Genomic DNA, 27,675 nt, shown 5'->3' with positions numbered 1-27,675 from the left:
TGGGTCGTCTTTGTTCGAGTCTAATGTTTTTCTTCCCGTCCCCTCTTCTTCTAGTTTAACGCCCTCCTGATGAGTGTAGCGAGTCTTCTGGCGAATGTGTGTTTCCCAGGTTTGTTGAGGTGTAGTCCGTCTCTGGCGAGGAGTCCATCGTACAAGTAATTCACACCGTGGTCCAGGAATCCGAATCCTTGTTGTCTGCACCATCGTCTTAGCCAGTTGTTTGCATCAAGGATCCTGTTCCATCTCCTGGTGCCATGCCCATCTACTGGAAGGATAGAAGAAAAAACTACCTGTGCATCCAGTTCCTTTACTTTCTTCCCCAACTCTTCAAAGTCCTTGCAGATTGTCGGTAGGTCCTTCCTTGCCGTGTCATTGGTGCCAACATGGATCAGAAGAAATGGGTGGACGTCCTTGGAGCTGAAGAGCTTTGGTATCCTATCGGTCACATCCTTGATCATCGCACCTGGAAGGCAGCATACTTCTCTTGCAGTTATGTCCGGTCTGCAGATGGCTGCTTCTGTGCCTCTCAGTAGTGAGTCTCCCACCACCACCACTCTTCGTTGCTTCTTGGCTGTACTTTTTGCTGTCACTTGTTGCTGTGTGCCCTTTTCTTTTTTGCTTGCTGGTATTGCTTCATTCTTAGGTGTGCCATCTTCATCCTCTACAAAGATTTGATATCGGTTCTTCAGTTGTGTGGTTGGTGATTTCTCCATGGTCTTCTTGCTTCTTTTGGTCACATGCTTCCACTCATCTGCTTTTGGAGGTTCTCTGACACTTTTTGCACCTTCTGTGACCAGTAGAGATGCTTCTGTTCTGTCTAGAAAGTCTTCATTCTCTTTGATGAGTTTCAAAGTTGCTATTCTTTCTTCCAGACCCCGCACCTTTTCTTCTAAAAGGGCCACTAGTCTACACTTCTGACAGGTGAAATTGGATTCTTCTTCTGGTCGATCTGTGAACATGTAGCACATGCTGCAGCTCACCATGTAGGTTGTCACATCTGCCATGTTGCTCCTAGATCCTGCTGACTTGCTGTGTGTTTTCCTTCTTGTGTAATCTACTCAGCCAAGCTCTCTTGCAATAATGTCCTACAGGCAAAAATTCGCGCGCCTTACGGCGCGCGGTTTGGTGATGCTTTCGAAGCAGCTGGTCCCGGCTGTACCCAACGATCTTCTAGCTTAGAGAGACTTCGCTTCTCCCAGAAGGCACCTGGAATATGCAAATTAGCCTCCTGAAGCTTGAATCCCTGGTTTGGTGATGCTTTCGAAGCAGCTGGTCCCGGCTGTACCCAACGATCTTCTAGCTTAGGGAGACTTCGCTTCTCCCAGAAGGCACCTGGAATATGCAAATTAGCCTCCTGAAGCTTGAATCCCTGGTTTGGTGATGCTTTCGAAGCAGCTGGTCCCGGCTGTACCCAACGATCTTCTAGCTTAGGGAGACTTCGCTTCTCCCAGAAGGCACCTGGAATATGCAAATTAGCCTCCTGAAGCTTGAATCCCTGGTTTGGTGATGCTTTCGAAGCAGCTGGTCCCGGCTGTACCCAACGATCTTCTAGCTTAGGGAGACTTCGCTTCTCCCAGAAGGCACCTGGAATATGCAAATTAGCCTCCTGAAGCTTGAATCCCTGGTTTGGTGATGCTTTCGAAGCAGCTGGTCCCGGCTGTACCCAACGATCTTCTAGCTTAGGGAGACTTCGCTTCTCCCAGAAGGCACCTGGAATATGCAAATTAGCCTCCTGAAGCTTGAATCCCTGGTTTGGTGATGCTTTCGAAGCAGCTGGTCCCGGCTGTACCCAACGATCTTCTAGCTTAGGGAGACTTCGCTTCTCCCAGAAGGCACCTGGAATATGCAAATTAGCCTCCTGAAGCTTGAATCCCTGGTTTGGTGATGCTTTCGAAGCAGCTGGTCCCGGCTGTACCCAACGATCTTCTAGCTTAGGGAGACTTCGCTTCTCCCAGAAGGCACCTGGAATATGCAAATTAACCTCCTGAAGCTTGAATCCCTGGTTTGGTGATGCTTTCGAAGCAGCTGGTCCCGGCTGTACCCAACGATCTTCTAGCTTAGGGAGACTTCGCTTCTCCCAGAAGGCACCTGGAATATGCAAATTAGCCTCCTGAAGCTTGAATCCCTGGTTTGGTGATGCTTTCGAAGCAGCTGGTCCCGGCTGTACCCAACGATCTTCTAGCTTAGGGAGACTTCGCTTCTCCCAGAAGGCACCTGGAATATGCAAATTAGCCTCCTGAAGCTTGAATCCCTGGTTTGGTGATGCTTTCGAAGCAGCTGGTCCCGGCTGTACCCAACGATCTTCTAGCTTAGGGAGACTTCGCTTCTCCCAGAAGGCACCTGGAATATGCAAATTAGCCTCCTGAAGCTTGAATCCCTGGTTTGGTGATGCTTTCGAAGCAGCTGGTCCCGGCTGTACCCAACGATCTTCTAGCTTAGGGAGACTTCGCTTCTCCCAGAAGGCACCTGGAATATGCAAATTAGCCTCCTGAAGCTTGAATCCCTGGTTTGGTGATGCTTTCGAAGCAGCTGGTCCCAGCTGTACCCAACGATCTTCTAGCTTAGGGAGACTTCGCTTCTCCCAGAAGGCACCTGGAATATGCAAATTAGCCTCCTGAAGCTTGAATCCCTGGTTTGGTGATGCTTTCGAAGCAGCTGGTCCCGGCTGTACCCAACGATCTTCTAGCTTAGGGAGACTTCGCTTCTCCCAGAAGGCACCTGGAATATGCAAATTAACCTCCTGAAGCTTGAATCCCTGGTTTGGTGATGCTTTCGAAGCAGCTGGTCCCGGCTGTACCCAACGATCTTCTAGCTTAGGAAGACTTCGCTTCTCCCAGAAGGCACCTGGAATATGCAAATTAGCCTCCCGAAGCTTGAATCCCTGGTTTGGTGATGCTTTCGAAGCAGCTGGTCCCGGCTGTACCCAACGATCTTCTAGCTTAGGGAGACTTCGCTTCTCCCAGAAGGCACCTGGAATATGCAAATTAGCCTCCCGAAGCTTGAATCCCTGGTTTGGTGATGCTTTCGAAGCAGCTGGTCCCGGCTGTACCCAACGATCTTCTAGCTTAGGGAGACTTCGCTTCTCCCAGAAGGCACCTGGAATATGCAAATTAGCCTCCTGAAGCTTGAATCCCTGGTTTGGTGATGCTTTCGAAGCAGCTGGTCCCGGCTGTACCCAACGATCTTCTAGCTTAGGGAGACTTCGCTTCTCCCAGAAGGCACCTGGAATATGCAAATTAGCCTCCTGAAGCTTGAATCCCTGGTTTGGTGATGCTTTCGAAGCAGCTGGTCCCGGCTGTACCCAACGATCTTCTAGCTTAGGGAGACTTCGCTTCTCCCAGAAGGCACCTGGAATATGCAAATTAGCCTCCTGAAGCTTGAATCCCTGGTGTATGTGCAAAATTTGGCCGTTCTAGCTATTAAATTAAAGGGTTAAATGGCGGAAAAAATTGGCGTGGGCTCCCGTGCAATTTTCTCCGCCAGAGTAGTAAAGCCACTGACTGAGGGCAGATATTTATTGCCTGGAGAGGGTCCACGGATATTGGCCCCCCCGGCTAAAAACATCTGCCCCCATCCACCCCAGAAAAGGCACATCTGTAAGATGCACCTATTCTGGCACTTGGCCACTCTCTGCCCATTCCCGTGTAGCGGTGGGATATGGGGTAATGAAGGGTTAATGCCACCTTGCTATTGTAAGGTGACATTAAGCCAAATTAATAATGGAGAGGCGTCAATTATGACACCTATCCATTATTAATCCAATACTAGTAAAGGGTTAAAAAAAACACACACATTAATAAAATTATTTTAATGAAATAAAAACAAAGGTTGTTGTAATAATTTATATTGTGTGATATATTGTAGGTGGATATTACCTCCAGCATTTCATCTTAGCTCAGACAAACCCATTAGGACTTGATTTAGTCTACTTCAGCATCAGCAAATGCAGTCAGATGCTTCACTTTGTCTGTAAATCACTCCTCCACATAAAGGTGGAAATTTTTTTACCATTCTTTTGTTTAAAAATCCAGTGGACGGAAGACCCTATTTAATGTCCTAAGTATGTCATACCAGTGTGGTGAGTCTACCCAATAACATTGACTTTAGCCTTTCAAACATGGGAATCCTATCAGGCTTTGAATTGTTTTTTTGGTGCATTAAGACCATAATAAACATTAGAAGTCTTTATCCTGGATGATGGTTTGGCCAATTATTTGGCGGGCAGCTTTCTTGGCTGGCTCTCCAGTATACAGAAAAGCTTAGTCAGGCAAATGCCTATTTTCTTCATGAGAGGGCCACCGCCAGACATATCAGCCACTGGTTTATCTTCTGGAGACAATATGATCGGCAGCCTGAAAACAGACATGCTGAATTGATATTTCCTTCTACCATCAATTGTCCGGGGTTCCCATAAATATTAGACTGTCAGCTGAACCTGTTCATATTATTGGGTTCAGCTGACAGTCTAATGTGTATGAGAGCCCCGCACAAATGATTGATGGGGAAATATCAATCAAATGTACATGAGGTACAGTTGATCATGAACTGATGACTGGACATAATCTTTTAGGGTTATCTAGCACCCTTTACCACCATCACAGTATCATGACCACATTTGAGAGTTGGCAGGGCTGGATTTTGGAGAGTCATTACAATTGGTTCCTTTTAACTTGTAAGTTGGAAATCATTGTTTTTTTTATTTGATATTGGTGATAAAAAAAACAAAAATTATCAACCAAACTGCAAGTAAAAAGCAAGACATTTTAAACAGCCACCGCCCATCATTCCTGAGGAAACTTTGATTTATAAACTCATAGTTCCTGTCTTCATAACTACTTTGCTTTTTAACCTCAGAGCTGTCATTATGTGAAAAAAAAAAATGGCAACCTTTTAAGCCTGTTAAATTTTCTCGGTTGCTAGCTGCAGAATTTCGAGCTAACGGAAAACCCTTGCTGAGCAGTGTATGTGATTTATTAACTTACTATTACATGAGAAACCACACAAATACCATTTTTTGCCTTTGAGTTTGCTGTTCCATTGATCACTTAGCCACAAGAAAGAATGTGCAGTGAATATCATAAGACGTGGTTTACGGCGAGGAAATACGAAGAGATCACTAAAAATTAGCTCCAAAATCTGGCTAAGATTAACAAGGCTTCATGTGGAGCATCTGTACAATTTAAAGTGAAGATTTGGTTTAATTTAATTATTTATACTTTTAGCTTATATTAAAAATGAATGCGTTGTGCTGATCATCAGTTTCCATCCACCCTATTTTGATAACAGAAGATTGCCCTATAGCAGGGGAATCTATTAGGGGCTGTTCACATGTCTAATTGAATGTTCTGTTCTGTTTTAAAAATGGAATAAGTGATCTATTGCAAAAGGAATGAGTGATTTGTTGGATCAGCTATGGAAATGGAGGCACTGAGTCCCCATTGGTTTTTATGGGGTCCTGCTTGCTGACTTTTTTTTGGTCCACTCTAACAATAATGATCAATGGGGCTGCTCCATTTTCATTTGCATAACTGTTTCATTGAAGCACTTATTCCGTTTGTTAATAAAACAGATGAGGCAATCAGAATGTATGAACAGAACAGAGCCTTAGATATAAAACTGAGTTTATCATGTGCATGAGAAGTGAATGCTGATTCACTGTAATCAAGGCTGTGACTTTAAAGGGTTTTTGCTATGTAATTTGAGGGCAGCATGAGTTTTTGGCTGAGACACTGATTTCAGCGATGTGTCGCTTATTAGGGTGTCTGCTGTTGATTCAATACAATGAGTGTTTTATCTGCAGAAGATTATCTCTGCCCATATTAGTGCTTATGTGAGACCCAATCCAACCCTGCCACAGCACAAATTAGCCGCTTACTGTCAATATACAATGTACACAGAAAGCTGAGGTGTGGGCAAGTTTTGAAACCCCCAGGAAGAAGCATCAGCGAAACGCAAGTTGGGGTGAGGAGAGGCAGTGTGCGGTTATCTTTTTTTTTGCCAGCAGCCACCTTTCTCCACATTTAGGTGATACATACCTTTTCAAATTTATATTTTGCTGGCTACTTCATGTTATGTTGTTTGATTTCTACTATCAACTGCATTCAAATCTGCATCATGGCGGAATCTAAATAGAAACTGCACCTGTGGAAAAATGCAGACTTTTCTATTAGTAATTTGCTACCAATACAATGGTGTATACTTGAGATGTTTTCCTTGTGAGTCAGTGACTGCATCCCACAAGCATTGACAAATATTAATCTCCGCACTGTATTTTTCATATGCCGTTTGACCCGATTTCTATTTTCTTATAGTCTCCGCATTTCATGTGCATATGCGGTGTTTGAATCTTCAGGAAAACTTATCAAAAATGTATGAGATCATACCATATAGTGTTTTGACTGCAGCTGCCTCCCCCTCAGTTTGGTTTGGTTTGAGGCCCCTTTGAATAGATGATTTTTAAATAGTTTTAATAAAGCATAGAATTTTAATTTTATTTGTGTGCTTAAACACTTCTTTAGTCCAACACGATCCACCAGTTGTGAGATTTGTATGGTTTCTCTAATAACTCTGATTATATCACAACAGCTGTACCCAGTAAACTAAGTGCCACATCATTGGAATCAGGAACTCTTTTCCTACATTATGCTGCCCTCAGATGAGGTAGTAAAAACCCGGTGACAGATTCCCTTTAAGGGGTGCAGAGGTGGTAGTCATGATTACTTCTAGTATCTAAGGGGGTCCAAGAGCGAATTTAACACACCAGTGTTTACTACTGTACTGTGGCATCATTGTCATCCTTTGTCACTTGCTTTTTAATCTCTGTACAGTCACATGATTGAGTTTTATATAACTCAGCATTGTGATCAGATACTGTCTATTTCATTTTTGGATTATATTTATTATGCCAGTACTGTTATTTGGTTGTGTTTATTAACCCTATTATGTCCATTATTCATTGTTTGTGACATAACTGTTAGAATATTTCCCCCGCAGTGACATCACATTATTATACCATATTTTGTCATGTTTGCTGGCCCCCATCTGATATCATAAGTGTTTTCACACGAATATGACACTGTACACATTGTTTTATGCTTTATTTCAAGGCTGTGACCCGAGGGTCTAGATGCACAGAAACATCTATGTTGGCCACTTTTTTGCTATGTGGAATAAAAGTCATATGCTGACCTACCAATAAAGCTATCATCTTCACTGCAACTGATCAGAGTACCATGGTTTTCTGTTTTTTTTTTCTGTATAGTTATTTGAAACCACTGAGCTACAACGTGTTTTTTGGTTCTACAATGCCTTTTTCCAATATGTTTGAGTTTGTTATGCCGTATCCCAGTCCACGCTTTCATTTACAGTGCCTTGCGAAAGTATTCGGCTCCCTGGAACTTTTCAACCTTTTCGCACATATCATGCTTCAAGCATAAAGATACCAAATGTAAATGTTTGGTGAAGAATCAACAAGTGGAACACAATTGTGAAGTTGAACGAAATTTATTGGGTATTTTAATTTTTTGTGGAAATCCAAAAACTGAAAAGTGGGGCGTGCAATATTATTTGGCCCCTTTACTTTCAATGCAGCAAACTCACTCCAGAAGTTCATTGTGGATCTCTGAGTGATCCAATGTTGTCCGAAATGCCCAATGATGATAAATATAATCCACCTGTGTGTCATCAAGTCTCCGTATAAATGCACCTGCTCTGTGATAGTCTCAGGGTTCTGTCTGAAGCACAGAGAACATCATGAAGACCAAGGAACACAACAGGCAGGTCCGTGATACTGTTGTAAAACTCAAACTGACAATGATATCAAACAGATAGAAAAAAATGACCACCACATCCAAACTACTGTGTACAGGTGCCCACTAAAAAAATAACTACGGGGAATGATAAAATTGCACCTTGATTTGCTAAGAATGATAACATGAGAATATTGGAACTGCATTACTGCTATAGAAAATAGCAAAACTCTACATTATGTGCATATAGAATATTGGAAGAATGAAACTGCAATATTGCTATGAAAAATTACAGTTAAAAAAGCTACTTAGCACATAGCTTGGCCAATATATGTGAGCTCAACAGTCAACGTCAACGCGTCCTTCATTGGACCCAACAATGAAGGACGCCTTCACATTGGCAGCAACTTTTACTGTAAATTTTCATAGCAATATTGAAGTTTAATTTTTCCAATATTCTATATGTGCATAATGTAGCATTTCCCTATTTTCTATAGCAGTTATGCAGTTCCAATATTCTCAGGTTATCATTTTTAGCAATGATATCACACAGCAACAAGTTGTGTGTTTATAGAGAAGTAATCAGCCTCCTTTATTTTTAGGAGATAACATGGGAGTATAACACAGTGTATTGTGACTTGATTCCAATCACGCTCAGGTGTAGGTTTACAATCATAATACTTACAAGCATAATATAGGAAAATAAGTTGATTTACCTTTTCAATAAAGCTTAACCTAGGCACTAAAAAAAAGCATAAGACAAAAACAGATGGCTAAAATCTAGAAATTTCTCACAGATAGTAAACTGGAAATCAAAGGCAGTAAAACACTAATTGATACAAGGTGAGCCTTGAAATTAACAGTAATACTTAAAATGTAATATGATATGTGTTGGGGTCAATACCGAGAGGGTCCGTAGATAACCAAGGGGAAAGACAAAAGCATAAGTCAGGTCACAGTCCAGGGTCATTAACAAGAGATAGCGGATCAAAAGCCAAAGGACAAGACAAATGAGTAGTCAGAACATGAACCAAAGGGTCAGGCAGCAAAAGTTCAGAATTCAGAGCAACAGAATCAGGCTAACACTCACCAAGAAGCATAAACTACGCCTGGCAGGGATCAGGGACAGACAGCTCAGTTAAGTAGCTATGCGATTACCAGAACACTGAACACCTGCAGAAAGTCCCACACACCACAATCACAGATTGGACAGTAGAGCTGTAAATCAAGGCACCGACAGCCCCTCAAGCCCATCACAGTATTAGACAACCAAACTGTCAATCAAGACATAGACAGCTCAGCAAGACAGTTTCCATAGAACAGCATAGCAATCATTCACTGAGCGGAGCAATTGTGACAAAGACTATATAATATATGAGTTTCATGACTCCTATAAAGGGGAATTATGATTGAGACCACGTCTACTGCTTATCTCTTCTGTTTTATGCCATACATGGCTTAAAGGTGTATTCTCAACTAATTAAAATGTTTTAAATTAGTTAGAGTATGAAAATAAGTAAGTTTGTAATTACCTTGCTTTTTCTATCTACTGTCATTCTCCTGCAATTATTCTTTTTTATTTTTCATAGTGTAGAGCTGGTTTCCATGGAGATTGGCCATTAGTGCCTGTCCCAATCCTGGCCAACAGTATGCAGTCTTTACACTCTAGAAGAGAGGTTAACTCCTAACATACAGTACAGACCAAAAGTTTGGACACACCTTCTCATTTAAAGATTTAAAGATTTTTCTGTATTTTCATGACTATGAAAATTGTACATTCACAGTGAAGGCATCAAAACTATGAATTAACACATGTGGAATTATATACTTAACAAAAAAGTGTGAAACAACTGAAATTATGTCTTAAATTCTAGGTTCTTCAAAGTAGCTACCTTTTGCTTTGATTACTGCTTTGCACACTCTTGGCATTCTCTGGATGAGCTTAAAGAGGTAGTCACCGGGAATGGTCTTCCAACAATCTTGAAGGAGTTCCCAGAGATACTTAGCACTTGTTGGCCCTTTTGCCTTCACTCTGCGGTCCAGCTCACCCCAAACCATCTCAATTGGGTTCAGGTTTGGTGACTGTGGAGGCCAGGTCATCTGGCGTAGCACCCCATCACTCTCCTTCTTGGTCAAATAGCCCTTACACAGCCTGAAGGTGTGTTTGGGGTCATTGTCCTGTTTAAAAATAAATGATGGTCCAACTAAACGCAAACCAGATGGAATAGCATGCCGCTGCAAGATGCTGTTGTAGCCATGCTGGTTCAATATTCCTTCAATTTTGAATAAATCCCCACCAGTGTCACAAGCAAAGCACCCCCACACCATCACACCTCCTCCTCCATGCTTCACGGTGGGAACCAGGCATGTAAAGTCCATCCGTTCACCTTTTCTGCGTCGCACAAAGACACGGTGGATGGAACCATAGATCTCAAATTTGGACTCATCAGACCAAAGTACAGATTTCCACTGGTCTAATGTCCATTCCTTGTGTTCTTTAGCCCAAACAAGTCTCTTCTGCTTGTTGCCTGTCCTTAGCAGTGGTTTCCTAGCAGCTATTTTACCATGAAGGCCTGCTGCACAGTCTCCTCTTAACAGTTGTAGAGATGTGTCTGCTGCTAGAACTCTGTGTGGCAATGACCTGGTCTCTAATTTGAGCTGCTGTTAACCTGCGATTTCTGAGGATGGTGACTCGGATAAACTTATCCTCAGAAGCAGAGGTGACTCTTGGTCTTTGTTTCCTGGGGCGGTCCTCATGTGAGCCAGTTTCTTTGTAGCGCTTGATGGTTTTTGCCACTGCACTTGGGGACACTTTCAAAGTTTTACCAATTTTTCGGACTGACTTAAAGTAATGATGGCCACTCGTTTTTCTATACTTAGCTGCCTTTTTCTTGCTATAATACAAATTCTAACAGTCTATTCAGTAGGACTATCAACTGTGTATCTACCAGACTTCTGCACAACACAACTGATGCCACATGTTTTCAAAAGAACGTGTGTATTAAGAAGCAGCGAAATCCCTGGAGAACCCTTGCAGGATGTACCAGGGAGAGACTGCCATCTGCTAGTCAGGGGAAATGAAGCTTAACCAAATGGTGATGGAAGATTTGCAGGGGGAGCGACTGTGTGCTGGACCAGATCAGGTGAATAGTGTTGACCAAGGGGTCCAGAGGCAGAGGACCCACTCTAACCCTGGGCGTCAACGTGCTAAAAGAATTGGGGCATTTCTTGGCTGAGGGCCCAGATAAAAACAACTGGACCCGCACCACTTTTGATCCGGCCAGTCAGAAGATGTTTCAGCAACTCGTGCAAGTCAGCCAAATCGAGAAGTAACCCACTGCTTCCCAGCATCTTGGCAAAGTGTTGATACTGCCCAAAGATACTGTGACATTGCCAGTGGAACAGACTGTACTCATTATGCTGGTACTGGCCCATGTGTCCTTGGAGGGTATGGACGTACAGACTGAGCCTATCGATGGAGACTAAACAATTTCTAGATTATTGGTTACCTGCACTCTGGCCATTGCGCTGCAAGCTTTTGCACATTTCCACACGAGGCAATATGGGTATATGGTCCTCTGACATACATGTTTTCTCCCCTTTCCCACTTTTGTATGTGGCTTTACTTTAATAATCTACCATATAAGGCTGACTTTTTCCTTTGCCACTTGAAACTGTTTGCTACACTTGTTTGCTTACTCTATTTGGGAGATGTAACAACCAGCGTAGAGTTTACTCTTTACTGTGCTTAGAAATAAATATCTCTTAATGATCTTTAATCTTTGCTATATGAATGTATATGTCTCTGTACCATAGATACTATATGTTTTCTGTGTGATATGCAAGTTTTTGGCTCATCCATTTATCTGTACCCGTTAGTATTTTATTGATCTGTTGCATATTGATTTCCTATGCCATCATCATGGACAGTTTTATTGTATCTTGCTTGCCTTACTTATTCTGTAATAAATTTGTTTATACTTTTTTCCAAAAACTTTTTTGGACTTTGACTCCCAGTCTCTTATAGGTTATATACTCTGGCCATCGTGCGGCAAGGACGAGTACCTATGCGTTGTATAAATTTGAGTGGAGCAAGTTAACACTTTTACAATATGAGATCTGTGGACCTTGGCAATGTCGTTCAATAGTCATAAAGGAAAAAGTGTACCCCTGGCTGGCCATCACCTCTTGGAATAGATGGATGGAGGCCAACCTCACAGAATTCTCCTAGACGCAAGATGGACAGATTGAACAGTTATTGCAACAATATTGGGGAGTATTTGTAGAGCATGCAGATGACTTTGAGTGCACCCAAGCTGTTCAACATTGTACGTCCACAGGGACTACATCTCCCATTCATAAGTGGCATCAGCAGATCCTGCCTCAGATGTATCAGAAGGTGAAAAAACTGCTGGCCCATATGCTGTGCAATGGTGGGATTCATAAAAGCCAGATTCCTTGGGCGGCCCCCATCATGTTGGTCCGGAAAAAGATGGCACCCTGAGGTTCCGTGTAGACTTCCAAAGGCTGAATGCGTGCACTGTGCAGAACTCTTTCCCCTTGCCCAGAATCGAGGAGTCCCTATCTGCTTTGGGAAAGGCTAAATATTTCTCCTCCCTCGACTTGGTCAGTGGCTACTGGCAAGTCCTGGTGGCTGTAAAGAATCACCCCAAGACAGCATTTTTTCTCTCTCTAAATCTGCTGAGTTGAACCGGATGCATTCCAGCGTTTAAGGGAAAGATGCTTAGGAGATTTGAATTTCAAAGCCACTTTGATATATCTGGAAGACATAACCATTTATTCCGCTATCTAAGCTGGCTGGAACAAGTATTCGAGCAGCTTCAAAGCCACTGATTAAAAGTTAAGTCTCGGAAGTGTCACCTATTCAAGCAGGAAATTGAGTACCTGGGACACACTGTGTCTAGGGCAGGAGTTTAGCTCACCACAGAGAAGGTGGCTGCATTGCAAAAGTAGCCCACATCGGTCAGCCTGAGGGAATTTATAGCATTCATAGGACTAACCAGATACTTACTGCAGTTTCATAAAAGACTTCACCAGCCAGGACAGCCGGTGTAGTCAAACGCCAACTAATCCAGTGGGGCCCATGACAAGAGGAAGCGTTTCAGGGGTTGAAGATGTCATTGACTGATGTCCAAGTCTTGGCCTAAATTAACTTCTCACAGCCTTTAGTACTGCTCACTGATGGAAGCCTGTATGGACTAGGGGAAGAATTGGCTCAGGTTAAAGAAGGAAGTGAGAGTCATCACATATGCCAGTAGGTCACTGAGAGACACAGAAAAGAATCCAGATAATTAAAGTTCATTCAAACTGGAGTTGCTGGTGCTTATATGGGCCATTATGAAGAAATTTGCGGAGTACCTGTTAGGGTCATAAATACATGTGTGGACAGACAACAACCTCCTGGCTCACCTAGAGAATGCAAAGCTCGGCATGCTAAAACATCGGTGGATTGTGAGGATGTCCAAATATTAGTATAGGATCTCCTATTGATCTAAGGCCCAAAACACTCAAGCAGAAGCTCTTTCCTGAGTCACCCAGGTTGATCAAGAGTTAGCAAAGCTAAGAAAATGACTAGCTCTGGGGCAAAGGCCAGATCAGGAGGCTAGGAACACTTTGCCTTAAGTACCCTAAATTTCTTGGGCCAGTGGGAAAGGCTCTTCCTGAAAGATGGTCTTCTGTATTGAAGGATTCAACTTCCTTGGGAGTTTAATGTAACTTGGCAGATAGTGATCCCTGACATGCTGGTCATATAGCTGCTATAGAAGCCCATGAGAGGAGTGCCCACTTCAGTATGGAGAAGACCTTTCAGTGGTCACTATGACTGGTAAAGTGGCCTCAACTATGACAAGACGTTGAAGTTGTTTGCTAAACATATCGCCGGTGTGAGCTGAACAAACCCCTCCAGTGGCTGACTCTCCAAGTACCCCAGAAGCGCTTCCACAGGAAGAGCTCAGCAGGACTGAGCAGGGCAACTCAGAGATTCCCCCTAACCAGTGTGCTGAGGATGAATTCGTCTGGTCCCAAATACAGCAGAAAACCAAGGAATGCGCTCAACTCTTGGCTGAACTCTGGTTACCTGTCAGAAAACTTCAAACTCAGAAGGACTGCTGAGCAAAAAGGGGGTAGGAAAGTAATAAGAGGCAGTGGAATCCCTGAAGAGCCCTTTTGCCGATGGTAAAGTCAAGTAGATGCGTGAGGAGACTGCAGTAGGCGGGACATGCTTGCGACTGCGGAAGGACAGTGCATATCAGTAGGGCCATCACTTCCAGCTATCTTCTATGGTTAGAGGTCGGTTGGGATTAGGGTCTCAGGTTGGGAGGGGGGCGGTTGGTGCATGGGAGGCTCAATGGGCTTTGATAGACTATATCAGACAGAGACTTGCGGCCTAGCGGGAAAACCCGATGACACCCAATAGGGACAGAATTGCAGCGAGATAACTTACGTTTTGGCTCCCACAGCTGTGCGCACCATTGTTGTGAACAGAACAGGACATTAAATAAAGACTTCCTTTGCTTTTTAAAGTTTATTGTTTTCTTCGTTTGAATGCTAATCTGCCTAGTTACCAACGCTAATTGTTAGAGTTACTTTAAATGTATATAAATAAAGCTATAATCATCCTTGACTGTTTCCTCCTTGTGCCTCTATGTGTTGCATCCAGACACCTGCACTACACATGAAAGAGATAACACATCGCAGTCTGCACAGATACAGTGGGTAGGGAAAGTATTCAGGCACCTTTACATTTTTCACTCTTTGTCTCATTGCAGCCATTTGGTAAATTCAAAAAAGTTCATTTTTTCACATTAATGTACACGCTGCACCCCATCTTGACTGGGAAAAACAAAATGTAGAAATTTTAGCAAATTTAATAAAAAAGAAAAACTGAAATATCACATGGTTATACGTATTCACACCCTTTGCTCAGACACTCATATTTAAGTCATATGCTGTCCATTTCCTTGTGATCTTCTATAAGATAGTTCTACTCCTTCATTGGAAGAAGTTTGGGTTCACCAGAAGTCTTCGTAGACCTGGCCGTTAATCCAGACTGAGCATCTGTGGGAGAAGAGCCTTGGTGAGAGAGGTAAAGAAGAACACCAAGATCACTGTGGCTGAGCTCCAGAGATGCAGTAGGGAGATGGGAAAAAGTTCCACAAAGTCAACTATCACTGCAGCCCTCCACCAGTTTAGCCTTTATGGCAGAGTGGCCTGACAGAAGCCTCTCCTCAGTGCAAGACATATGAAAGCCCATATAGAGTTTGCTAAAAAAACACATGAAGGACTCCCAAACTATGAGAAATAAGATTCTCTGGTCTGATGAGACGAAAATAGACCTTTTGGTGATAATTCTAAGTGGTATGTGTGGAGAAAACCAGACATTGCTCATCACCTGCCCAATACAATTCCAACAGTAAAACATGGTGGTGGCAGCATCATGGTATGGGGATGTTTTTCAGCTGTAGGGACAGGATGACTGATTATCATTGAAGGAAACATGAGTGTTGCCAAGTACAGAGATATCTTGGATGAAAACCTCTTCCAGAGTGCTCTGGAACTCAGACTTGGACGAAGGTTCACCTTCCAACAAGACAATGACCCTAAGCACACAACTAAAATAACAAAGGAGTGGCTTCAGAACCACTCTGTGACCATTCTTGATTGGCCCAGACAGAGCCCAGACCCAACCCATTTGAGCATCTCTCGATAGACCTGAAACTGGCTGTCCAACATTCACCATCCAGCCTGACGGAACTGGAGAGGATCTGCTAGGAAGAATAGCAAAGTATCCCCAAATCCAGGTGTGAAAAACTTGTTGCATCATTCCCAAGAAGATACATGGCTGTACTAGCTCAAAAGGGTGCTTCTGCTCAATACTGAGCAAAGGGTCTGAATACTTATGACCATGTGATATTTCACTTTTTCTTTTTTAATACATTTACAAAAATTTCTACATTTTTTTTTCAGTCAAGATGGGGTGGAGAGTGAACATTATTGAGAAAAAAGTTAACTTTTTTGAATTTTCCAAATGGCTGCAATAAAACAAAGAGTAAAAAATTTAAAGGGGTCTGAATACTTTCGGTACCCAATGTATACAGTAGTTTATCTGGAATGCACCTTTACGTTGCTTAAAGTAGAAAGTATAAAGCTCTGCAGTTTTACTCGTAACAGTGCCCCTGCTAACAGTTTTAGTCACATACTGAACTATTTGTACTACTCATCTATCCTCCTCCAGTGAAGTGTCCACCCCTATTTTTCTTGTGACATGGAAGATAAAATAGAGTTGCCACTATAGGGTACTCACTTGTATCCCTCAAATAAGGCATCTATGATCAGTGCAGGGCAGGGAGCAAAGAGACAGTCCTCCATTCTCTGCATTAAAACAGTAAGATTTTGTTGTGAACCCTTACCAACATTTAACCCCTTCACCCCGAAGTCTGTTTTCAACTTCCTGACCAAGCCATTTTTTTTCAATTCTGACCACAGTCACTTTTTCTGAGGTCATAACTCTGAAACGCTTAAATGGATCCTGGTGATTCTGAGATTGATTTCTCGTAACATATTGTACTTTAAAACAGTGGTAAAATTTCATCGATTTGACTTGCGTTTATTTGTGAAAAAAATGGAAATTTGGCAAAAATGTAGCAATTTTTTAAATTTTTGTTTCTATGCCCTTAAATTAGAGAGTCATATTATACAAAATAGTTAATAAATAACATTACCCACATTTCTGCTTTACATTAGCACAATTTTGGAAACTTTGGAAAATTTTTTTGTTAGGAAGTTATAAGGGTAAAAAGATGACCAGCGATTTCTCATTTTTACAACTAAATTTGCAAAATCACTTTGAGGGGTCTATATGACAGAAAATGCCCGAAAGTGACACCATTCTAAAAACTGCACCCCTCAAGGTACTCAAAACCATATTCAAAAAGTTTATTAACCCTTCAGGTGCTTCACAGGAATTTTTGGAATGGTTAAAAAAATTGAACATTTAACTTTTTTTCACAACATTTTTAATTCAGATCCAATTTGTTTTATTTTATCAAGGGTAACAGGAGAAATTGGAGCACAAAAGTCGTTGTACAATTTATCCTGAGTATGCTGATACCCAATATGTGGGGGTAAACCACTGTTTGGGCCCCTGGCAGAGCTCGGAAGGGAAGGAGCGCCATTTAACTTTTCAATGCAAAATTTGTTGGAATTGAGATCGGACACCATGTCGCGTTTGGAGAGCCCCTGATGTGCCTAAACAGTGGAAACCCCCCATAAGTGACACCATTTTGGAAAGTAGACCCCCCTAAGGAACTAATCTAGATGTGTGGTGAGCATTTTGAACCCCCAAGTGCTTCACAGAAGTTTATAATGTAGAGCCGTAAAAAAAATCATATTTTTTTCCACAAAAAATTATCTTTTTGACCCAAATTTTTTATTTTCCCAAGGGTAACAGGACAGGTTGGACCCCAAAAAGTTGTTGGGCAATTTGTCCTGAGTACGCTGGTTCCCCATATATGGGGGTAAAGCACTGTTTGGGTGCATGGCAGAGCTCGGAAGGAAGGAGCGCCATTTGACTTTTCAATGCAAATTTGGCTGGAATTGAGATCGGAACCCATATCGCGTTTGGAGAGCCCCTGATGTGCCTCAACAGTGGAAACCCCCACAAGTGACACAATTTTGGAAAAAAGACCCCCTAAGGAACTTATCTAGATGTGTGGTGAGAACTTTGAACCCCCAATTGTTTGACTAAAGTTTAGAATATAGGGCCGTGAAAATTAAAAAATCATTTTTTTCAACAAAATGATCTTTTAGCCCACAATTTTTTTATTTTCCCAAGGGTAAAAGGAGAAATTGGACCACAAAAGTTGTTGTTCAATTTGTCCTGAGTATGCTGATACCCCATATATGGGGGGAACCACTGTTTGGGCGCATGGCAGAGCTCGAAAGGGAAGGAGCGCTGTTTTGGAATGCAGACTTTGATGGAATGGTCTGCGGGCGTCACATTACGTTTGCAGAGCCCCTGATGTACCAAAACAGTAGAAACTCCCACAAGTGATCCCCATATTGGAAACTAGACCCCTCAAGGAACTTATCTAGATGTGTTGTGAGAACTTTGAACCCCCAAGTGTTTCGCTAACACGATATAATGCAGAGCCTTGAAAATAAAAAAATTTTTTTCCATGAAAATGATATTTTAGCCCCCAAATTTTTATTTTCCCAAGGGTAACAGGAGACATTGGACCCCAAAATTTGTTTTCCAATTTGTCCTGAGTATGCTGATACCCCATATCTTGGGGTAAACCCCTGTTTGGGTGCACTAGAGAGCTCGAAAGGGAAGGAGCACTGTCAAGAGAAGGAGTGCCGTTTGACTTTTTCAACGCAGTATTGGCTGGAATTGAGATGCCATGCCGTGTTTAGAGAGCCCCTAATGTGCCTAAACAATGGAAACCCCCAATTCTAACTGAAACCCTAACCAAAACACACCTCTAACCCTAATCCCAACTATAACCCTAACCGCACCCCTGATCCTAATCCCAACCCTAATCCCAACTGAAAATGTAATCCAAACCCTAACTTTAGCCTCAACCTTAACCCTAACTTTAGACCGAATGCTAACCCTAACTTTAGCCCCAACCCTAACCCCAATCCTAACCCCAACCCTACCCCTCGCCCCAACCCTAACCTTAACCCAACTCTAACTTTAACCCCAACCCTAACCGTAACTTTACCCTCAAACCTAACGCTAACTTTAGCCCCAACCCTAATCCTAACCCTAACTTTAGCCCCAACCCTAACCCTAATGGGAAAATGGAAATAAATATATTTTTTTAAATTTTATTATTTTTCCCTAACTAAGGCGGTGATGAAGGGCGGTTTGTTTTACTTTTATAGTGTTTTTTTGGCTGATTTTTTTGATTGGCAGCCGTCACACACTAAAAGATGCTTTTTACTGCAAAAAAATTGTTTTTGCATCAGCACATTTTGGGAGCTATTATTTATCCATATTTTGGCCCACACCGTCATGTTAGGTCTTGTTTTTGGCGGGACGAGTTAATGTTTTTATTGGTACAGTTTTCGGGAACGTGATATTTTCTGATCGCTTTTTATCCCGATTTTTGGGAGGCAGAATGAACAAAAACCAGCAATTCCTGAATTTCTTTTAGGGGAGCGTTTATACCGTTCCACATGTGATAAAATTGATAAAGCAGCTTTATTCTTCGGGTTAGTATGATTACAGTGGTACCTTATTTATATCATTTTTTATGTTTTGGCACTTTTACACAATAAAAACAATTTTATATAAAAAATCATTGTTTTTGCATCGCTTTATTCTGAGAGCTATAACTTTTTTATTTTTCTGCTGATGAGGCTGTATCGCGGCTTTTTTTTGCGGGACCAGATGACGTTTTCAGCGGTATCATGGTTATTTATATCTGTCTTTTTGATCACATTTTATTGCACTTTTTGTTCGGTGGTATGATAATGAAGCGTTGTTTTTTGCCTCGTTTTTAATTTTTTGTGGTGTTCACTGAAGAGGTTAACTAGTGGGATAGTTTTATTGAGTGGGTCATTACGACGTGGCGATACTAAATATGTGTACTTCTATTGTTTTGTTTTTTATTTACATAAATAAATGGATTTTTTTTTTTTTTTAAACATTCTTTTTTTTTTTTACACTTTATAACATTGTCCCAGGGTGGGACATCACTATATTTCATCAGATCGCTGATCTGACACTTTGCATAGCACTGTCAGATCAGCAATCTGACAGGCAGTGCAGGAGGCTTTCCGGCGCCTGCTCTGAGCAGGCACCAGCAAGCCACATCAGAGAAGGACCCGGAAGGAGCCCCGCAGCCATTTTGGTTCCAGAGACTCCTTCCAGAACACCGGAACAACGCGATCGCATCGCATTGTTCCGGTGGGAGAGCGCAGCGAGCCCCGGTCCCTGCGCAATGCCCCTCTATGTCGCTGTAAAGCTAAAAGGGGATTGGGCGCACTGCCATATAATTATATAAAGACATTTATGAGGGTGTGGTAACAGTAATAAACACTATACTGAGAATTCAAAGAGAAAAGCATTACTGCAACAAGTCACACACCTGCAATTAATGAGCAACAAAATACATAAAATTCAAGCTAATTTTATTGACAGATCAAAGAAAAAACACACCATAAACAATAAAAACATAATTAAATACATATAAGCACCATCAAAAACACACAGGAAAAATGGACCATAATACAGTGTAAAGGGGTAACCCAAAATTAACTCAAATGGCTCATGGGGTACAGCGCAAAATTGTAAATAGCGGGACGGTGCCAAAATAGTAAGCCAGGATGCACACAGTGCCAGGCCAACAAAACAATAGTAGGCACAACAATATGTCCCAAGCAGAAGTAAAAAGAGACGAGCCCAAACAATGGCTAATGGGAAACCTATATATGGTGAAATCACTGGGTCACAAAAGGTAAACGGGAGATGGCTTCCCTGACGAAGCCTGGTCTGACGGGCGATACGCGTGGGGCATCACCTCACCAGGTTGTATCTTTGTGGGAGGTTATCTCCCGTTTACCTTTTGTGACCCAGTGATTTCACCATATATAGGTTTCCCATTAGCCATTGTTTGGGCTCGCCTCTTTTTACTTCTGCTTGGGACATATTGTTGTGCCTACTATTGTTTTGTTGGCCTGGCACTGTGTGCATCCTGGCTTAATATTTTGGCACCGTCCCGCTATTTACAACTAGATATTGAACCTGTTCTACGCCCGGGTGGCTAGCATCTATATTGGTATATGGTCTCCATCCTGGTATGTGCTGCTCCATCCTGCGTCCCCATCCTGACATGTGCTGCACCCATCCTGCACCCCCATTCTGACATGTGCTTCTCCCATCCTGCACCCCCATTCTGACATGTGCTTCTCCCATCCTGCACCCCCATTCTGACATGTGCTGCTCCATCCTGCGTCCCCATCCTGTCATGTGCTGCACCCATCCTGCGCCCCCATCCTGCCATGTGTTGCACCCATCTTGCGCCCCCATTCTGTCGTGTTGCACCCATCCTGCGCCCCCATTCTGTCATGTGCTGCTTCCATCCTGCGCCCCCATTGTGACATGTGCTGCTCCCATCCTGCGCCCCCATTCTGTCATGTTCTGCTCCCATCCTGCGCCCCCATTGTGACATGTGCTGCTCCCATCCTGTGCCCCCGTTCTGTCATGTGCTGCTCCCATCCTGCGCCCCCGTTCTGCCATGTGCTGCTACCATCCTGCGCCCGTTCTGTCATGTGCTGCTGCCATCCTGCGCCCGTTCTGTCATGTGCTGCTGCCATCCTGCGCCACCATTGTATTATATGCCCCCCATAAGATGCTCAATTATATATGCCCCGTATGCTGCTGCCATATATAAAAAAAAAAATACCATACTCACCTATCGTTGCTGGGCGCCGAGTGCTGGGGGCCTGAGCAGGCGGGGACACCGGCGCGCTGTGGGGGTCAGGTGCCGGAGTCACCGCTAGCTCAGGCCCCCAGCACTTGCTATACTCACCTGTCTGTCCCGTTCCAGCGCTGCGCGCCGCCATCTTCCGGCTCCTCTGGCTGTGACTGTTCGCGCCCTCTGAACTGGGAACGTCACAGCAGAGGACCCGGGAGACGGAGACGCACGCAGCGCTGGAACGGGGGACAGGTGAATATACTTACCCTCCTGGCGATCCCTGACTCTCCGGTGGAGATCGCGGTGTGCGTTCAGTGTTTACGCATACCGCGATCTCCTGGGAGCGTCAGTCTGTGAGGCCCAGACTGCGCCGGCGCTTGCGCTTGCGCAGTCTATAAAGGCTTCGGACAGAGTGACGCTCCCAGCGTTATATTATAGATTTTGCGCTGTACCCCATGAGCCATTTGGGTTAATTTTGGGTTACCTTATTACACTGTATTATGGTCCATTTTTCCTGTGTGTTTTTGATGGTGCTTATATGTGTTTAATTATGTTTTTATTGTTTATGGTGTGTTTTTTCTTTGATCTGTCAATAAAATCAGCTTGTATTTTATGTATTTTGTTGCTCATTAATTGCAGGTGTGCGACTTGTTGCAGTAATGCTTTTCGCTTTGGATTCCCTCTATGTCGCTGTCACTACTGACAGTGGCATCAGAGGGGTTAAATGCCCACGATTGGCACTAGCGCTGATCATGGGCATTGCTGCGGGGTGTCAGCTGTCACAAACAGCTGACACCCGCACACGATCGCCGCGGTGCTCACTGTGAGACCGCGCGATCATGCCGCCGTACTAGTACTGCGGTTTGCGGGAACTCATAGCAATACTAGTACGGCGCATGTTGGGAAGGGGTTAAATTGCTAAAAAAGTGAAGTTTAAGTTCCACCAGTAATGACCAAAAGCTAGTGGCAGTGATCACTTTTGTGCACAGTTTACATAAATCCCACCTGATTTTTTATTAAATGGGACATGTCTGAATTTCTCCGCAGAGCACCTGCAAATTTAGGACTATTGGTGATTGAACTATCAGGTCTCAGACAAGTAAACACAAGCCTATAATGCTTTATATGTGTAACAAAGGCGACCTGGGGTGGTAGTTGTGGGCAAGTTTACTAAGTCACAGTCAGTGAGCACCCGGCACCTTGTACATGGGGAGATAAGCGACTTGTCTGTACTGCCAACTAAACTTTACTGAACAGCAAGAGCTCCTATCAAATCCAGGGTACAACTCACACAGGTCAACATTTCCTATTTTTTCCCTGCTGTCTCTGTGGACAATTTGGGTCCCATCTGTTCATCAGCTCCCATCCTGGTCTCGGGCCCCATATTTTGCCTGGGGACGATCCCGTTGAGCCGATGCCTGTGACCACTGCTCTCCAGTCTGGAGCAGCTGTATCCTCCATGAACGGGGAACTCTCTATGCTCACTGATGTACACATCCTGCTCTGGGCAAGACCGCCTGGGCTTCTCTTCCTTTACAGGAAATGCTTACTCTATACGCCTCTGACTCTGCACTGTCACAATATAACTCCTCCCAATAGCTTAACGCTCAGGTTGCCTGGACCTCATTAACACTCTTCTCTACCCCTAAGCTTATGTGTGACATATCACAAAGACATTTACATCACAGGACGTACAGTAGCAAAATATTAGATAAACATCAGAGCATATGGCACAGGTGGACACTGTTCAGGAGAGAAAAGGTGCGTGAGAGTCCCCGCCACCTCCTTACATGTGGCCTCCATGCTGCAGATTACTCATTCTGGATCTCAGAAATGCTTGCACATTGGTCAATTTTTCCCTTTATGAGGCACATAACACTGCAATTTCAAAGACATCTACACTGTAGCTGTCAACATGAGTGTTGGACAAATAAAACAGAAGTTCAAAATCAAATTTAAGAAAATTAAACCATAACTTTAAATATAAAAAAGAAAGAATACAATGACACTATTTTAAATTAAATGCTTAAAACATCTCCATAGATTGTGTGTTTAATTATAGCCCCTCATACATTGCTGTAGGGAGAACTAAACATCAAAGCTATGCCTCAAAGGCCCCATTACACAAGAAGAAATTCTCTTTTTTTGCTATTGATTATCTTGCAGCTCATCATAGTCCACGGATGACTCAAGGCAAAGGTTGCATTGATTTTTCAATTCAATTACAAGCACAAGGTTTTATTTAATTAGTTGCTTAATTCATTAATTAAGTGCTTAGATCTTTTCATGTCCTAACCTATCAAATTAAGAATAGCCTCTCTGCAATGTGATATCGTTGCTATGAAGTTATTTTTCCTGTAGACATTCACACCTAGTTAAGATAGCTCTTAGTCAATGCAAACTAAAAAAAAGAGAGAAAGAAGCTTTGTGCGCAGTTTCTAGATGACATAATGTTTTTTCACCTTTTGTTATACAGTTCCCAGCAGATACCATCAGTCAATTGCTTGCATTGTTAACAATTTGATACTTCCAGCAAACTCATATCCCTTTAGGTGAGTAAGGCCAGGTTCACACTGCGTTTTAGCGGTCCGTTAGATGGACTACGTTACACCCCGGCATAACGCGTTGTAACGCAGTCCGTTAACGCTGCCATTAAGCCGTATAGCGCACGCATCGCTAGCGCACGCCCATAATGGGCGTGTGCTAGCGATGTGCCATCATTGAGTGACGAACCCTGGGACGCGCGCTGCAGCGTTTCTAGGTCCGTCACTGCTAGCGCAGATAGAGCATCTGCTAGCTCTACCTGCGCTAGCGGTATGACAAGTCGGCACTTGCGTTAACAGCAGCCCGTTAACGCATGTGTTGAAGGGGCTGCTGTTAGCGCAATGCGAACCCAGCCTAAATTAGCATCTTCTAAAAGGTAGAAATCTGTCTCTCTAATGCCACCTATTAGAGATTGTAAATAAATAACTTAATATCAACCCCATAATGAGCCTTGCAACATGACTGGATATTCAGTCAAACCACATTCTTTACCAAAAGAAAAAGACCTTCATATGCAGACAGCTATTTCACAGTTCATGACGTTTTTCAATGCAGTGTAGGATGTGGTTGATTGGGTGAGCAACCTTTGAAGATTGCTTAGTGAGTAAAATTTCTCCCTAAGAAGAGGGTCAGACTATTTTGCTAGACCTCTCTCAATGGCCTCTCCACTTGCCAACCAATATCCTACTCTGTATCGACAAAGAGCAAGAATGAAGGCCAAAATTTCCTAAACTGCTCTTTGCAGATTGAAAAGACTCTGGTCTTTCTGAAAAACCTAAGTTATGTGACAGGCATAATGTATGTATGATTCTGACTTTAGGCCTAACAATTCTTCAGCCAATCGTTCATCTGACAGTCATTTTAGTTAGCACTCCCATATAGGAGGGGGCACTGGAATGAGCGCTCCTGTGTTCTCCATGAGAAGGTGGCAACTGACACATAGGCCAGCGGCTTATTTCACGGAGAACAGTGTTATTGGCAGTCTGAAATCGGACTTGCTAGATCAACAAATCTCTCAACCATCAGGGACGGGACAAGGTATTTTGGTGCTCTAGGCAGATGAAGCTGATGGTGCCCCCTCAGATAAACCCTCAGCTCTCATGTAAAGGAATTGGTCAAATACTAAGGTAACAGGTTTCCTAAGGCCCCCTCCTCCCGCCCTGATAACCACTTCCTCTAGAACTGCTACCTTTTTCACCAGAAAAGGCCAGCAAAAGTAAAAAAAAAAGATTATTTTAGGGGTGAAACTCAACAGGGAGTATGTTTTTAATGTTAGATATAGAATCATTCATTGTTGTGGCCCATTTACACAATGCAGGGAACAAATAGTGTTATTCAACCCAGACATGCTATATTTTAAATGTTAGATACAAAAATCTTCATGGAAACTAATATAATGTAACTATAAGGGCCAATTAGTTTCAATAAGGGTGTCCATCATTATGTGAATACCCTAATGTAAACTAAACAGACCTCATTATAGATATGAATATGTGTGATTGTTTTTAATTCTGTCATGTCACAAATACATTTTGGAACAAAACTAATTGTGGTTCTGGTGCCATCTTCCTGTACTGATGGTGGTTTTATTGTCATATTCATGTAGTGATGGTGGTTCTGATGACGTATCCATGTAGTGGTGGTTGTTCTGGTGCTGAATTCATGTACTAATGATGGCTCTTGAGATGAATTCATTTAGTGATGATACTTTTTGTGTTGTATTCATCACCAGAATCATAATCAGTACATGAATACAAAGCCAAAATCATCATCAATAAATAAATAGAACACCAGAGCCATCAATAGTACATAAATACAGCACCAGAACCATAATCAGCAAAAAAATAGATCACTAGAACCATTATTAGGACATGAGTGCAGCACAAGAACCACCATTAGTACATGAATATATCAACAAAACCAAGATCAGTGCATTAAAGTTTCACCAGAACCACGATCAGTACATTAATACATCACCAAGCCAATTACAGCAATCAGTTACAATGTCAGATAAGGCCCATGCACATTTGTATATCATGAACCTACAACTCCCAGTATCTCTTTAGAAATGGTAGGAAAATAATGGGAGTGGTTATTATTCATCTTTAACAGATTATGCACCATAAAGTAACCAACTGTACAGATGAGATCTAGTCAGTATCAACAAGTAAACATTTACATTTAGGTACCTTATAGATGACAGCTTGTCTGTTTGAGCCTATTCTTTATTTTCATCCCCAGTTTGTCCAGAATTTATGATGACTTTTCACATTCACAGCTTGTCTCTCCAGATTCCCTCTTTTTATTATTATTATTATTATTATTTATTTATATAGCACCATTGATTCCATGGTGCTGTACATGAGAAGGGGTTACATACAAATTACAGATATCACTTATAGTAAACAAACTAACAATGACAGACTGGTACAAAGGGGAGAGGACCCTGCCCTTGCGGGCTTATATTCTACAGGGTGTTGGGGAAGGAGACAGTAGGTAGGGGGTGCAGCAGCTCTGGTGTTGGTGAGGGGGTAGCTCCGGTTGTGGTGAGGAGGCAGCGGGGTCATTGCACGCTGTAAGCTTTCCTGAAGAGGTGGGTTTTCAGGTTCCGTCTGAAGGATTCGAATGTGGTTGATAGTTGGACTTGTTGGGGCAAAGAATTCCAAAGGATGGGAAATATTTGGGAGAAGTCTTGGAGGCAGTTAGATGAGGAGCGAATAAGTGTGGAAGAGAGAAGGAGCTCTTGGGAGGACCGGAGATAACGTGAGGGAAGATATCGGGAGATTAGTTCAGAGATATATGGAGGAGATAGGTTATGGATGACTTTGCAGGTCATTGTTAGTAATTTGAACTGGATATGCTGAGGGAATGGGAGCTAGTGAAGAGATTTGCAGAGGGTAGAAGCGGAGGAGTAGCAAAGAGAGAGATGAATTAGTCGGGCAGCAGGGTTAAGGATGGACTGGAGAGGTGCAAGGGTGTTAGCAGGGAGGCCGCAAAAAAGGATGATACAGTAGTTGAGGCAGGAGATGATGAGGGCATGCACAAGCATTTTAGTAGATTGATGGTTGAGCAATGGATGGATTCTGGAAATATTTTTAAACTGGAAGCGCTTGGATGTGCAGTTTGAAGGACAGGGCAGAGTCAAGGGTTACTCCGAGGCAGCAGACTTCCGGTAAGGGGGAAAAAGTGATGTCGTTAATTGTGATAGATGGATCAGTTAAGGAAGATCTGTGAGATCCAGCACATCCCGACACAGTGCCGTTGCAAATAAGACTGTTATTAAAATGCCCTATGCATAAAAATATTTGTCCATATTACGACCTAAATAAGCCTCCTATTGTATATGGCCTCCACATTGTCTGTTTTAATTAGCTATAACCACCACACTGTCGGCCATTATAAGATATGACGACTAGAGATGAGCGAAAATTTCATTGTTCGGTTCTGCTCATGATTGCTGAATTTGCAATATAAGCCAATTTAATCATCGATTAAATTGCCGAATATAACCGAACATACACAGCACAAAAGCCGATGCTTCCCAAGCTATGTGACAGTGTGGGAAACCCCGGCATAGCGCTTCTGATCAGCGGTGAAATCATCCCTACCGGTCAGAGAGCCATGCTTCCCATGATGTTGGAAGACAGCATGAGCGCTCAGCTGTGATCGGAGGTAAAAAGTTTACCTACAGTCACTGATGTCAGCTAATGGGGCTACTTTTTCCATCAGCTGACACTTGCTTCCGCTAATAACAGTAAGAGCAGGAGCGGTGGATGGGAGTATTCATCAGCCGCTCCTGTGCTGTAAATAAATAAATAAATAATTTTAAAAAAAACCTGCTTGGGTTCCCCTGTATTTTTGATAATGAGCCGGCAAAATTCACAGCTGGGAGCTGCAACCCTCAGCTGTCATGAAAGGGATTTGTTGTGGTGGCCCTT

This window comes from Ranitomeya imitator, chromosome 4 (assembly GCF_032444005.1).
Source record: "Ranitomeya imitator isolate aRanImi1 chromosome 4, aRanImi1.pri, whole genome shotgun sequence".
Lineage (NCBI taxonomy): Eukaryota > Metazoa > Chordata > Amphibia > Anura > Dendrobatidae > Ranitomeya > Ranitomeya imitator.
This window is presented reverse-complemented; position numbering follows the sequence as displayed.